The 16,610-nt window shown below is 40.1% G+C and overlaps 1 protein-coding gene across 3 annotated transcripts in view; it reads right to left on the bottom strand.

The window, feature by feature from the left end:
- The window catches only part of RAB27B (RAB27B, member RAS oncogene family), a 263,969-nt gene that overhangs the window by 51,906 nt on the left and 195,453 nt on the right, over nt 1-16,610 (bottom strand). Inside the window, exon 1 of one of the 3 annotated variants that reach the window (XM_063456822.1) lies at nt 3,342-3,444. The exons of the other annotated variants lie outside the window; for them this stretch is intronic. The gene's annotated coding sequence lies outside the window, so the exon portion shown is untranslated. Of the gene's footprint in view, nt 1-3,341; nt 3,445-16,610 lie in introns of those variants that run through there. 3 annotated transcript variants of the gene reach the window in all.

The raw sequence follows: 16,610 nt of genomic DNA, 5'->3' as shown, positions 1-16,610 counted from the left end.
TAGAATATCTGGATGACAATGTTACCATAATAGTCTTGGAAGATCTTGCAGATGACAAAATGTGCATGTGAGCTTACTCAAGTGTGCTACCTTCATATCTAATTAGTTTCAGTATATTTCAGTGTAAATACACATACATAGCCTACTTATATGATCTTCCTGTCAGATTAAATGAACCAGTAACCAGCAGATTTTATTTTAATTAAAATACAGTTGTTATCTGATTCTCAACTGATTCTTAAACATATACCATTTAATAGTTATGCTTAGGATTTTCTAGAAACTACTTTAAGTGTTACTGTGCTGTAGTGGTTATGATGTGAAGACTCCCCATTTTCAAATAATGGGGCAAACTGTTTTGCAAAGGTTTACCCTCTTACCAGGACCTCCCAGATAAATGATCTCCTTTAAGTCTGAAACTCTAATTGCAGGCTAGCTGATGACACACTGTGACGTTGCCAGATATGGAGTTACACCTCCGGCAGTAGAGTGGTTAATCTCCATATAAGCAGTATTTCATAACTTAACAGTACACATTCAGACTCCAGGTACCATAACCACTTTAAATCTCTGAAGTGGTCATGGTGCATGGAGTAATCGTTAAGTTATAGTTTATCAAAGACAATGGAAGGCTTATCTGGCTTGTAAATATTTAGATTTATTACAGACATCAACGTCTGATGTCATGGGCGCATGCTTACACAATTAGCTATAGAAGTCAGGCCCATATTTTATACATATACAAAAACACGGAGGAGACATGAAATTAAGCTTAGTCCTGGCAAATTATGTTATTATAAACGTGCTTAATATTTTTCCAGATTTCTAAACACATTCTTTCCTGTTGTATGTAATTTTTTTTAACATAAGTGACAGGACAGCTCTACAAAGACACTTAAGGAGATCTTTTCACATCAAGAAATAAACAAATGAAAATGATGTAAATGGAGACCATTAGGGGCCTCTATTAATTTTGAGCAACTGGAAGATTTTTTTTTTTTTTTTTTTTCTGAATGAGAAACAGCTAACAAGTTATTTTACATGTGTGTCTGCCTTAGTGTCCAAAGCCTATAAAGGGACTACAGGAGAAACATATTTAATTACGTAGTTTGAAACACAGGGTTACACATTTGCAACATTTATATTGATATTGTAGATCAGAAGTAGTCAATATTCCCATAATCCTCGCTGGCTCTGTGACAAGGCATCATTTATTAGTACTGTGGATCTTAAAGGCCTATTGGGAATGCAAGAGTGGTCACAACTGCCTCCTGCTTCCCTGTATTTTACGTTACTAAGTCTTACTCAGCATAAAATCAGCCATTTGTTATTTGATGAGTATTGTAAATTGGAGTTCAACAGTTGGAAAAGTACATTTTGGGTAGCAATCTAGAAGTATTACAATGTCCTTGTCCTACCGACAGGCAACATCAAACAGCTCTATCTACGTTACAAAACCACATCCATGTGTGATGCTTCCTTGGAACGTACAATGCCCAGCACCAAAGTGATAACTATATTTTTGTTCCTTGACTTTTGATAACTATATTTATATCTTTGTAGTAACATCCATTTAACCTCTACCATAAAGAAATGAAATAATACTTGTCCTATAGACCTTGGAGACACACTTTTAGTATTACTTATGTAATTAGTTCAAAATCTAAATTCTATAAGGTTCTGCTTGTTATATTAATTGACCATCGTAAATGGTGAGGACTCCCTTAGTTTTGTTTGAAAGTCCTTTACAGGGCTGCTTGCCCTCTACAAAGAAGATTTTAGAAAACACAGCTAAAGCCACGATTTCTGGATCACTGAGCACTGACAAAGCTACAACGGACACTGGTGTAGATCATTTTATAATGGCATACAGATGGCTCAGTTCCAAGACACAACATTAAATGTATAAACAGCGAAAAGTGTTCAATTAAAATATATATTTATATTTATACACAGGCACAGTTAGAGTCTAAGACAGGGGTAGGCAACGCTCGACACTTCAGATGCTGTGGACTACATAACCCATAATGCTCTTACAGCTGTAAAGCTGCCAAAGCACCATGGAAGATGTAGTCTGCAGAATCTGAATTGCCAAATGTTGCCTACCCCTGGTCTTATATGTACCTGGAGTTCTTTCTGTAATGTTAAACAATCTGTACAAATGTACTTGCCATTACAATTATATATGGTAAAAAAATACTGGTGATTAACAATAAGTTGAATTATCTCTTAGTATATCTTGGTCCCATACATATGTACTATATAACTGGACTGGTTAAAGAAAGTTACTGGGTGCAGGTTGTGAATTTTTACTGTACAAATAGTTGGACTTTGATGCAACTCAGCTCAAAGAGTTAAACAACTAATCACATTATGTCTGTAAGACCTCAGTTACTCAGATTAAGATACATTGTAAATAGGAGTTTGGGATTTATCGTCTAAATATATAATATAATTAAGTAAGGACACTCAAAATATTGGCAAACATAGTGTAACTGGAATAAATCTTAAAATAATTTACTTTGTTTGAATTGTAATATTTACCAGAAAACAAGATCTATTTTATAAAAATGAAAACACGTTTTCAAGGACACAAATCAACTATTCATTTATAATATCGCACAAAGACAAGATAAAAGTTCAAACCTCACATTCCAGTCCTTTATGTTCAGACAAAACGAATGCAAAATGTAATTTCTATGTCAGTGATGACAAACACAGATACATCACTACCTGATTATCATCTTAATAAAATATCTGCAAATTCTGGGAGCTGTAACCGTCTGTATGTTTTCTGCATGATATGTCAGGTGGGTTTTTAAACAGCTGTCCAAAAGAGCCCTAAGGACATATGACAGCTGTTTTTGCTTGTGATCCCTAGACATTATGTATACAGATGAAATTCTAGGGAAACAGTTCTAAAAAGTGGAGCAGTCACCATGGTAACCAATTGAATGCTTCTGAATTGCTCAATTTTTCCAACCTTGTGCCATATTTGCTCATTATACAAAACCTTCACAGTGTATCGATATCTTTAAACCTAATGCATCCAATTCAGAATTCCATATTGCACTGTATGTGAACTGGCCACATGTATGATAAAAACTTATATTCATGCGTTACCTGGTATAACATGTAAGGGGTGGGTGTGGAAGCTTTTGCATTCCACATGCACATGAGTACTTTTTCACCTGCTCCCTGTCACATAAAAAGGAACACTGTGAATGGGATTCAGGCTGCACTGTCACCTGATAGCACAGCTCTGCTGTCTCCCACAGCACCAAGAATTAAACAGAAAAAAAACCACTATCAGAATAAATGTTAAAGTTAAAGAAACTTACAGTATATTAGTCCCTTGGTGTCTGTAATAGCCCTTGCAGTGTTTCGTCAACAAGTTGAAGTCCTGTGTGTCTTGGCACCACCCCTATGCCTAAACACACACAATATGAGAGAGGCTGTTCCTATCTGAAAAGTCTGTATAAAAAGAAGGCGTGTGGTTAAATCCCCAACACGGATATGAGGATCTAACCTCAGGCAAATCTTACTTGTGACTCAACCACATTACAGTGAAATACATATTCTGCTCTGACTCAAATCCTACGCACTATGTGTCTTTAACAGTCAAACTGCTAGGGAGTTTTACAGAAGGTTACAGTATATATATATAAAAAATAATAATTATTAAAAAAAATAAACTGGTTGTAACTCTTATGGTGCCAGAGGGTTGTGCAATGGCACATGCAGTAAATCATAAAAAACATTGAAATAGCTATAAGACACAATAGAACATGTGCCAACATATACAAGTCTGCAAAAATATTTCCACTGCACATCACACAGACTACTAAAAAAATACTAGATATATACTGTTTTTTACATTTATTTTTTTATTTTAAACAGCATAATTCTCATTGAAGATTTGGTTCTCCAAATAGAAACACGTACAGAGTTTTATAAAGTTACATATGCAGGCTGATTTAGTTTAATTTTATAAATGTATATATATATATAGACAACATAAGCACAGACATGTTTTTGGTTTAAAAACATCATATAAAATATTTTAAAAAAATATGATATAAATCAATTAACAAATTACAGATTTTTTAAAACCAAATAATTATTTATAAATAGGTGAGAAAAAAAGTCAAGGACTCTGTTTTTTTTAAAAAACTGTTTTTGCTTTAAATACGACTTAATAGATAAATAAATAAATGCTTACATTCATAGAAAAATAAAATAAGTACCACAAATAAACACTATTATACGTAACAGGATACACTTTAGACAGTGTGAAATCAGCCAAACTTACAAGGTGGGAGTTATGTCTAAATAAGAAAATAAACATGAATTGCTTATAGTAACTCCACCGCATAGCATATTTATAGGGTAAAAGTGGGTAGAAAATGACTACTTTTTGACAGTATTATACAGATAATGCATTAAAAGAAAAGTACTTATCACTGTTTCCTGTGGATGCACAGTTTAATTAGACTGCCTGCAGATACATGCAGACCCCTCCCTCATCAGGAACTAACGTCCAATCAGAAGTGTTATTTTTTTTTTTTTTTGTGGTCAGTGGGGCCTATTCGTATACTATTACATCCATGTACACCATGAGTTTATGGAATTAATAGTTTATCTCCCAGAGTTCTGGCTGCCTGATTGACAGCTGTAAGGGGCAGGCTTACAATTGCAGTAACTTTTACAAATCACTGCAGTTATAAGCTACTCTTAAAGCTACAAACAGAAGCACGGAACTCCCTGCACCATTGAGAAATGCTTGGTATGTGTGGCTCTTTTTTATCACCACATGTCTTTACTGAAAAACTCAATTTGCTGCCTTAGAGGGAAATATTTCAAGGTGGAGAGTTGGCCATCCAGTTAGACAGGAATTCTCAAATCAGAGAATGGAAATGTGTGAAGGCTTTAAAGCTATTGCAACAGACTAGTTACTAAGGTTATTTGCAAGCAGCACGCCATATTTTCTGACTGTAGAAAAATAAAATAGTAAAACAAAATATAAATTATTTATGCTATGTTCAACCAAAAAAAAAGCTTTTAAAAACATTGTGTTATACATGGAAGGGTTTTAAAAGGCTAAAATTGTTCAGCAACCTGCATTAAATCCCATCTGTGGAACGTATTGTTCTTTGTGTTTGTTTTTTATAGGTTTTGTATTAGTATATCAATTGTTTACCTTTTAAGATATGGAACCCCTTAATATTGATGTACTGTTTATTTTAAACTTATTGTTCATCATTCGTCATTATATGTTTTAAGTTATTTTTGCAACACATATTAATTTAGCTTATTTGAAAACATTTTATTAGGGATGTGCATTGCTCACTCAACTGACCCTTTGACCTACAAATGTTCATTAGAACATCCTAATTATTAGTGGATACTATTCTGGATCAACGCTAAGATACCAGGTTTGGAAGCAAATTGTCAGTAGTGATGTCACGAACACAAAGTTTTCGGTTCGCAAACGGCGGACGCGAACTTCCGCACGTTCGCGAACCGGCGAACCGGGCGAACCGCCATAAACTTCAATGGGCAGGCGAATTTTAAAACCCACAGGGACTCTTTCTGGTCACAATAGTGATGGAAAAGTTGTTTCAAGGGGACTAACACCTGGACTGTGGCATGCCGGAGGGGGATCCATGGCAAAACTCCCTTGGAAAATTACACAGTTGATGCAGAGTCTGGTTTTAATCCATAAAGGGCATAAATCACCTAACATTCCTAAATCACAATGGATATGGATTGACACATGACATATGACATATTGACACCTTGACATATTGTCAGGGTACCTGTAGTCTCTACCTCAGAGGAGGTGAGAGATTTAGACGTTTATCCTCCCAGAGGGGTTGTTTCTTCTGTTCCTCGCGGTTCTCTCGGCCATTTACAAGGGATCCACTTCCTTATATGACGCGACGCTCAGTAGTCGACGTCATGACGCCAACCAGGGTCGACCTGTCAGTCAAGTCCCGAGCACTAATCAGGACTCGTCGGGGGCGTGATTACCCTCTAGAATCAAGGTATAAAGTAAGGCTTTCGGCATCTGCTCATTGCCCTGTCGTGGTTCTAGCCTGTCTAGTCACTCAGTGCTCTTGTATTCTAGTTGTCTCTTTGGTTCTGACCCGGCTTGTTTGTACTACCCTGTTTATCTCTGTTACCCTTTGACTCGGCTTGTCTCTCGCTTACCTGTCCTCTCGTTCCCTCGACCTCGGCTTGTTCCTAGACCATTCTCTACTTACTCCTTACGTTAAGTCCGGCCATTCTAAGGTCCGGTATACGTACCTACCACCTGTTTGTACTCTGCGTGTTGGATCCCTGTCCCGATCCTGACACATATGGATTGACACCTGTCCTCAGAGACCCTGATACACACTGACACAGAGCAGAACAGGGACTGCTACATAGGGTCACTTGGCAGATATGGATTGACACCTATCCTAAGGATCCCTGATACACACTGACACAGAGCAGAATAGGGACTGTTCCCCCTACATAGGGTCACTTGGCAGATATGGATTGACATCTATCCTAAGGATCCCTGATTCACACTGACACAGAGCAGAATAGGGACTGTTCCCCCCTACATAGGGTCACTTGGCAGATATGGATTGACACCTATCCTAAGGATCCCTGATACACACTGACACAGAGTAGAACAGGGACTGTTCCCCCTACATAGGGTCACTTGGCAGATATGGATTGACACCTATCCTAAGGATCCCTGATACACACTGACACAGAGCAGAATAGGGACTGTTCCCCCTACATAGGGTCACTTGGCAGATATGGATTGACACCTATCCTAAGGATCCCTGATACACACTGACACAGAGCAGAATAGGGACTGTACATAGGGTCACTTGGCAGACATGGATTTACACCTATCCTAAGGATCCCTGATACACACTGACACAGAGCAGAATAGGGACTGTTCCCCCTACATAGAGTCACTTGGCAGATATGAATTGACACCTATCCTAAGGATCCCTGATACACACTGACACAGAGCAGAATAGGGACTGTTCCCCCTACATAGGGTCACTTGGCAGATATGGATTGACACCTATCCTAAGGATCCCTGATACACACTGACACAGAGCAGAATAGGGACTGTTCCCCCTACATAGGGTCACTTGGCAGATATGGATTGACAACTATCCTAAGGATCCCTGATACACACTGACACAGAGCAGAATAGGGACTGTTCCCCCTACATAGAGTCACTTGGCAGATATGGATTGACACCTATCCTAATGATCCCTGATACACACTGACACAGACCAGAATAGGGACTGTTCCCCCTACATAGGGTCACTTGGCAGATATGGATTGACACCTATCCTAAGGATCCCTGATACACACTGACACAGAGCAGAATAGGGACTGTTCCCCCTACATAGGGTCACTTGGCAGATATGGATTGACACCTATCCTAAGGATCCCTGATACACACTGACACAGAGCAGAATAGGGACAGTAGGTCCTCCCCCCATTGTGATTTATGGCCCCCACCCACCGCGCAGGGGTGGGGGCCGGGGGGAGGACAGTAGGTCCCCCCTCATTATTTTTATGGCCCCCACCCATCAGTAGGTCCCCCCCAGTGTGTATCAGGGTCCCTGAGGACAGGTGTCAATCCATATCTTCCAAGTGACCCTATGTAGGGGGAACAGTCCCTATTCTGCTCTGTGTCAGAGTGTATCAGGGATCCTTACGATAGGTGTCAATCCATATCTGCCAAGTGATCCTATGTAGGAGGAACAGTCCCTATTCTGCTCTGTGTCAGTGTGTATCAAGGATCCTTAGGATAGGTGTCAATCCATATCTGCCAAGTGACCCTATGTAGGGGGAATAGTCCCTATTCTGCTCTGCGTCAGTGTGTATCAGGGATCCTTAGGATAGGTGTCAATCCATATCTGCCAAGTGACCCTATGTAGGGGGAACAGTCCCTATTCTGCTCTGTGTCAGTGTGTATCAGGGATCCTTAGGATAGGTGTCAATCCATATCTGCCAAGTGACCCTATGTAGGGGGAACAGTCCCTATTCTGTTCTGTGTCAGTGTGTATCAGGGATCCTTAGGATAGGTGTCAATCCATATCTGCCAAGTGACCCTATGTAGGGGGAACAGTCTCTATTCTGCTCTGTGTCAGTGTGTATCAGGGATCCTTAGGATAGGTGTCAATCCAAATCTGCCAAGTGACCCAATGTAGGAGGAACAGTCCCTATTCTGCTCTGTGTCAGTGTGTATCAGGGATCCTTAGGATAGGTGTCAATCCATATCTGTCAAGTGACCCTATGTAGGGGAACAGTCCCTATTCTGCTCTGTGTCAGTGTGTATCAGGGATCCTTAGGATAGGTGTCAATCCATATCTGCCAAGTGACCCTATGTAGGGGGAACAGTCCCTATTCTGCTCTGTGTCAGTGTGTATCAGGAATCCTTAGGATAGGTGTTAATCCATATCTGCCAAGTGACCCTCATGTAATGGGAACAGTCCCTATTCTGCTCTGTGTCAGTGTGTATCAGGGATCCTTAGGATAGGTGTCAATCCATATCTGCCAAGTGACCTTATGTAGGAGGAACAGTCCCTGTTCTGCTCTGTGTCAGTGTGTATCAGGGATCCTTAGGATAGGTGTCAATCCATATCTGCCAAGTGACCCTATGTAGGGGGAACAGTCCCTATTCTGCTCTGTGTCAGTGTGTATCAGGGATCCTTAGGATAGGTGTCAATCCATATCTGCCAAGTGACCCTATGCAGGGGGAACAGTCCCTATTCTGCTCTGCGTCAGTGTGTATCAGGGATCCTTAGGATAGGTGTCAATCCATATCTGCCAAGTGACCCTATGTAGGGGGAACAGTCCCTATTCTGTTCTGTGTTAGTGTGTATCAGGGATCCTTAGGATAGGTGTCAATCCATATCTGCCAAGTGACCCTATGTAGGGGAACAGTCTCTATTCTGCTCTGTGTCAGTGTGTATCAGGGATCCTTAGGATAGGTGTCAATCCATATCTGCCAAGTGACCCTATGTAGGGGGAACAGTCCCTATATTGCTCTGTGTCAGTGTGTATCAGGAATCCTTATGATAGGTGTCAATCCATATCTGCCAAGTGACCCTATGTAGGAGGAACAGTCCCTATTCTGCTCTTAGTCAGTGTGTATCAGGGATCCTTAGGATAGGTGTCAATCCATATCTGCCAAGTGACCCTATGTAGGGGGAACAGTCCCTATTCTGCTCTGTGTCAGTGTGTATCAGGGATCCTTAGGATAGGTGTCAATCCATATCTGCCAAGTGACCATATGCAGGGGGAACAGTCCCTATTCTGCTCTGTGTCAGTGTCTGGGGGGAGTATCTGCAGTAATACAGAGTGTCTGGAGGGAGTATCTGCAGTAACACAGGGTGTCTGGAGGGAGTATCTGCAGTAACACAGGGTGTCTGGAGGGAGTATCTGCAGTAACACAGAGTGTCTGGAGGGAGTATCTGCAGTAACACAGAGTGTCTGGAGGGAGTATCTGCAGTAACACAGAGTGTCTGGGGGGAGTATCTGCAGTAACACAGAGTGTCTGGAGGGAGTATCTGCAGTAACACAGAGTGTCTGGAGGGAGTATCTGCAGTAACACAGAGTGTCTGGAGGGAGTATCTGCAGTAACACAGAGTGTCTGGAGGGAGTATCTGCAGTAACACAGGGTGTCTGGAGGGAGTATCTGCAGTAACACAGAGTGTCTGGAGGGAGTATCTGCAGTAACACAGAGTGTCTGGGGGGAGTATCTGCAGTAATACAGAGTGTCTTGGGGGAGTATCTGCTTGTAACATTTATATGCACTGAAAAAAAAAATAAAAAAAAATTGAAAAAATAAAATAAAATAGTTGCAGCTTCCGAATGAATCTAAAATGGATGCTGTCCAGTAGGTGGGAGGGTCTGCTAGGGAGGGTGTGCTGCTGATTGGCTGGAATGTGTCTGCTGACTATGAGGTACAGGGTCAAAGTTTACTGAATGATAAAGAATAGGGGGCGGACCGTACATCGCATGTGTTTGCCCGCGGTGGCGAACGCGAACAAGCTATGTTCGCCAGGAACTATTCGCCAGCGAACCGTTCAGGACATCACTAATTGTCAGGTCTCTGTAGCCAGCTACTACTTTCTGGTTAGAAGAATAGTACTTAGTTTTACTCTGCTCTATTCAACTCAACTCTATTCATTTTCAGCTCTGCATACTTTTTAAAAACATCCCACTACCTTGATGGGTGAATTGCCACACATTTATCCTACTCCAAAACATTCTTAGAAACATTGTACCCTTTTTTTCGTAAGAATTTAGAGGTGATACCATAGGAAATGTATCATTGTCATATATCATGGTTATGTGTACATACTACACATATTAGCAAAGTTGGCGACAGTGCTGCAATATTTATAAAGATAAGTACAGTATATTATATACATGTCAAATAGATTGACTCATTCCTAATAAAGTGCACATGGAAGTATAAATCGTACTTTAATGAATACAACCGAGTAAAATGCTTTCATTTTTCACACCCTCATCCTATGCAAGCAAGGTGGATACCTGTAAATACTGAAGTCCAATGGTCATTCCACCTTTGTTAGTGCGTGTGTTGAGGGATATTTATAATTCTATTCAGACAGGTACACATTTTAAACAAGCTGTCCATGAGATGGGGAAAGAGAGAGGTGTATTATTCTGATTTTAAAGGAACCCTCCAAGCACCATAACTACTACAGTGCGCTGCAGTGGATATGGAGCGAGGAATGCCTTGTTGTTCCCCTGTAACATAGGTACTCAAGCCGTTTTCTAACAGTTTGACTGAAAGAGATGGAGAAGAGAGCCATGTCTGTGAGCTTGTACATTGAAACGAAAGGTTGTGAGGAGAAAGTACAAAAGTATCAGAAGTGTATCCATGATTGTGCCAATATAAAGAGTACTGTTTAGAAATCAGTGAACCATATATATTGTGAGTATGATGAAGATAGAATCTTGACACAATGCTCTACAGCCACTCTGCATTGAATGTGAAGAAATCAGAAGATAATGAGTACGCAATAAGTAAAGTACAGAAAAAAGACCAAGAGTTAGGGTGATAAGACGCAAGAAGTCAGGAGGGACCGTTGGTTAAGTAAACCTACAAAGAAGGGAAAGTAGTTTTGAAGAGATAAGTGTTTATAGTATTCATTAGTAACCTAGTTGTATCGTATGCCTGCAATCAGTTTGAATTTGCATAGAAGAGTTATATCTGACTGGGGGAGGAAACCTGGATTGCAGCCACACTGCTCGGGATCACCAAGCAATGGAAGGCTGCTATAGGTGACAAATTAGGGATTCGGTTAGGAACTGACAGGCTTCAGCAAAGAGGTGTGAAGTTTGTATTAGACGTTTGCATGAGGATAAAAGAGAGGTGGGAGATAGGATGTGAGGAGTTTGTTCCAATGGCAGGGGTCTAAGAGGAAAATGAAGAAGAATCATGAGGGAATGCATTGCTCTGAGGGCTTTATAAGAGAGGTGGAGTTGATGAAAGAGGATTGTTTGGAGTGTAATGGGGGATGAATAAGGGGAACAAGAGGGAAAGAAATTTGCAGAGAGACTTGTGGCATACCAGAAGGCAGTTAAGCTTTTGAAGAAGGGCTCAGCCATGATCAGAGCAGGGCATATTAAGGAATAGTCAGGCAGCATTATTTTAGATTTGTTGATGTGGAGTAATGAAGTGTTGTGGAAGACCAAGCAGAAGGGTATTCTGAAAAAGCTCAAGCTAAAGGCACAATGCACTATTTATATTCTGTTTGTTTATTTAATAATTTTATATTATTATATGTTTATCCTGGATTAGCATTTTCTGCTCCATATTCATACTCCTTGGTGGGTATTAAACAACCTACGTTGAAGACTTTGAGCAGATGCACTGCTCAGTTTAGTGTCAGTAGAATTCTTTTTAACCTATTATATATATATATATATATACAGATGTACTTCACCATAAAACATTTTTTCACTGTTCTCATTCCATATAATACAGAGAAGATTACATTCAAGAGGCCAGACTACTTCTATATATCCCTAGTAGCTGATTGTATTACTCAGACTGGCTAAAGTGAGCTTTGAACAGAGCTCCTAAAATTGTGGGTAGTTTTTTTTTTTTATATATGTGAACTCAAACATATTTCACTATTGTTTCTTTTTTATGTTTATTTTGGACAATTAAGCATTCAGGCCAATGCAAGACAACTACAAATAGCTACAAAAAAAGCTCATATTAAAATACTTAAATAAACACAAGCAAACACAAAAGATGACAGAAAGGCTTCTTTGTGCATGTTGAAACAATTGAGTGATGGAAACCGTCAGTGTATTATTTATCTCTCTGTGCAGTTATTGTGTTTGATATGTGACTATCCACTATGACCTCGGTCAGTCCAGATGCTATTGAGTTATATTAAACAATATCCATAATGTAGTAGGATTGGGTAACCCCTAAATCCTAGACAAGCTACCTTTACAGTATTTGTAATTCTCATGCCTCTGCCAGAGGACTGCAAATATCCTGATAGAAAAGAGGTCCTTACCTGGTCCCTAGTTTTTCATCCCCACTGACTACAGTAGCTAGGTACACATTTGCACTTCTTTGTATTTATTTCATCTTTAAATGAAAAAAAATAAAGGAATATTTTTTGAATGTGACCACATTTAATATGACTAATTAGTTAGAATGTGACTAATGCCCACCTGGGAACTATGTTTCATGCAGCCCGTCACACATCCAGCAAGGGATGTATTTGGATTTCATCGTATAAGCAGTTGGATAACTGCCGGAAGCCGTTCGGCCACCTGGGATTGTTTTTTCTCCTTTACAGAGTCAGTTAAGTCTGCCATGACTGATGCGTTTCATTCCAATTCTATATTGCTTTACTGGCACCTTTCCACTATTATTTCTCAACAATATGAATGTCATTCAGTTGTTATGTGTAATTGTGACTTGATCATTTTCTGGCTTCGCGCATTGACCCTCAATCAAACCTCATGTCCAGATCCCTCTTTCATATTTATTCAAAACGTCTCTTACGTCGGAAAAACAAGCATGTGTAGAGACTCAAAGCCTTTTATGTAAATAAATAATGTTTACTTTAATACCATAACCTCTTCACTCATCAAAATCTGTATATACATGGGTGCCAGTAGTGTTAGTCTACATTCCAGCATGGTGTATACATATATTTAATTTGCCATGTGTGTCTTGTGTGCCCTTGCTGACGTGTAATAGCAGCAGGGCAATATGTGGGTTGCATGGGGGCATTATGGTAATGTGGCATCAATGGGTACAGTAAAGCGCCATATGAGACCATTAGGGGTCTATATGAAATATAGGAGCAATGTGGGAGTAAGGTGTCTATAGGTAATGTGTCCATGGTGCTGGCCAATGTGATAATGTATAGGAGAATTATATTAGAGTAGTATGAATATAGTAGGTCAATGCAAAAATATGCACAAACTTACATTACAGGGACACTATAGTCACCCAGACCACTTCCGCTCAATGAAGTGGTCTGGGTGCCAGGTCCCTCAGGTTGTAACCCTTCAGATGCAAACATAGCAGTTTCAGAGAAACATTTGGGGTAAAGCCCACCTCTAGTGGCTGTCTTCCGGACAGCCACTAGAGGCGCATCTGCGACGCTGGAGGCATATTATGCCTCCATTGCACAGAGCGTCTATAGGAAAGCATTGAGAAATGCTTTCCTATGGACACTTTGAAAGCGCCCGCGGCACTTGCCGCGCATGCGCATTCGGCTCCGCTGATGTCGGACTGGGGAGCTGACGTCGGCGGGGGAGGAGAGGTCAACAGCGCTGAGGGAACCCTGGCACTGGATTAAGGTAAGCTGCTGAAGGGGTCCCACGGGAGGGGGACCCTGAAGGTGGGGGCACCCTCAGGGCACTATAGTATCAGGAAAACCGCTTTGTTTTCCTGACACTATAGTGATCCTTTAACTCTATTATTCTCTAACACATTTTGATGTATTTCCTGTCAATAGATAAGAATGCAAAAAAAAGGACATTCGTGTTTCTAAAAAAAAACTTTCCCAAAAATGTTTATAGTTTTGGTAATTTATATAGTAATGCAAAACAATATTTAGTCCATAAGCCTCAACTTAACTTGGCCAACCTGTTTATTACCCCAAAGATTTGTCTGCTGCTTTTCTATAGAACATATGCAAATGAAGGACCTCAGGAGTTCTTTCACACTCTTCAATATTATACCACATTTATTTGCAATCAATGTGACCTTACAAATGTATCTGTGGAAATCTAGTTTCAGGTCATATTACTTTAATTATTTCATGATGTGTTGGTTCTGTATGGAAGTTAAACAAGGTCTTCTGATTCTAGTTTAGCCCACCTAACTTTGGATTATTCCCTTAATCAATGTGTTTCAAAAAGACCAAAATTAGATTGCAAGTTTGCAGGTTTATGAGCTTTTCCATCAAATAATGTAGAGATCTGAAAAGGTTTGTTTTGGTGAAACTGTCCAAATCAATGGCAAATCATACACCTCCTGATAATATTAACTTACAGCATTGTCCACTTTTCACAAACCAGTTAACAGAACCAAAGCCTCTTCATTTCCAACTCTCCCTGTAACTATCAGGTACTGACTAACATTTGTACGATAATCCACCTGATTTATTCTACCTTTGTTACCATATTATTATTATTGTTTGTTTACTATAGCAATGTTACCTTTTATACCTGTAACTTACTACTGTGATATTCCATACTTGCCATTTTTCATTTTCAGTGAATGTATTTCACCAATCTACTAAGTATTTATATATAGCTATTGATAGTTTGGCTGATCGAATTTGGTTGACAAATATTTCAATTGTATACAAAATATTTTTGTTCTATCCCCTCCTAGCAGTAAATTCCTTCAAATAACTGCATCTACGTCCATTCCTTAGGCATCATTCCACAAACCAGCTAACAGAAAACAAAGTTCATTTCTAAGCACTCCCTATGCAGCCTGTAAATGTCAATCAGTTGTTATGTACAGTTGTAACTTGATCATTCTCTTGCCTAGTGCACTGACCCTCAGTCTCAAGTTTATGCCCAGATCCCCAAACTATTTCATATTTATTCAAAACGTCTCTTACATTGGAAATAATAAACATGTGAAAGGGTTCACCGGTTCCCTCCAACTCTATAGCAGTGGGCCCAAAAGGTAGATCCCCGGATGTTGTAGAACTACAACTCCCTTGATGGCCTTTACAATGATAACGCACCATGGAAGCTGTAGTTTTGACACATATGGGGTTCTAGCTTTTGGGCACCCATGCTCTCTAGTAAGTTTTTTTCCAGCTGTTTGACATAACGCGCAATTACCTCCTCATTCCCTTTACAAACCAGTACATTACCAGTAGCTGCAATTATCCTTTTTGATTCTCTCTAGCCATCACCTCCTTTAGAGGTGTAAGCTCACTGGCTATTTAGCTAAGTACTTTGTTTATAAGAGCTTTAGTGGCTAGATCTCAGCTATTTACATTTTTTTTTTCAAATTTGAATGTTTTATTTCGTTTTGCGATATTACAATGGGGAGGGGAAAGGGGTACAGAAGGAAAGAGAGAGGGGGAGGGGTGTTGTCATTTGTACATTTTACACAGTTTCAAGTCGCAATATACAATCTTTAACGAATAGTCTAACATAAACGATCTAACATGAATGATCTAACACAGCTGGCGCACCTGTTGCTTTGAAATTGTTCCAAGGCCGTATCTGTTCCATGTTGTACATCAACTAGTTCTAATACATTCAGGCACATAGTAATGTAGCAGTTCGTATTTAATTTGCATTTGACTCATAGTACAGCTATCCAATAAAACCCTTTGTCTTGCCATGGTTTCCATGCTCTGTCAAATATCGCAGTGTGTTTGGCGGATATCAGAGACATTTTTTCATATACGTAGTATTGCTTAAGTTTGGCTAGTAGTTGTGCTACTGGTGGGCATTTAGGCTGTTTCCAGTGCATAGCTATCTGGTTCCTGGCCGCTAGTATAGAGAGTAGGAATGGTTCCTTGTGTGTGGCCAGTATGGTCTTGGGCAGTTTCAAGAATAGACCAGTTTGTACGTCTAAGGGGGGTAGACCTGGGTCCACTGCTTGGAAAAGATCATTTACTGCGGACCACAATGGTTGTAGGTCTTTAGAGTCCCACCATATGTGGGTCATGTGACCTTCTGTACCCCCGCATCTCCAGCAGCAACTGGATACCGCGGGGTATATTTTGTGTAATCTGCTAAGTGTTAAGTACCAGCGGTAGATCAACTTCTTGTGTGCTTCTACATGTGAGTGACATTGAGTTTGTCCCTTTAGAGCTGTAAGGGAATTTGTCCACTCTGCTTCGGACCATATTATCCCTGTTTCAGTTGCCCATTGTACCATATAGGAGGGTGCTGGGGGCGAGACGCCCTGCATGATGGTTTTATAACATGAAGAGAGGGCTTTAGGTTTGGTGGGCGTTTTGCGACACCTATCATAGATCTCTAGAGCCTCAGCATGACCTGGATGGGACAAATCAGCCTGTGTGTATACA

Source organism: Pelobates fuscus, chromosome 5 (genome assembly GCF_036172605.1).
Source record: "Pelobates fuscus isolate aPelFus1 chromosome 5, aPelFus1.pri, whole genome shotgun sequence".
NCBI classification, from domain to species: Eukaryota; Metazoa; Chordata; class Amphibia; order Anura; family Pelobatidae; genus Pelobates; species Pelobates fuscus.
The sequence above is the reverse complement of the archived record's forward strand: the minus strand, read 5'-3'. Positions and strand labels throughout refer to the sequence as shown.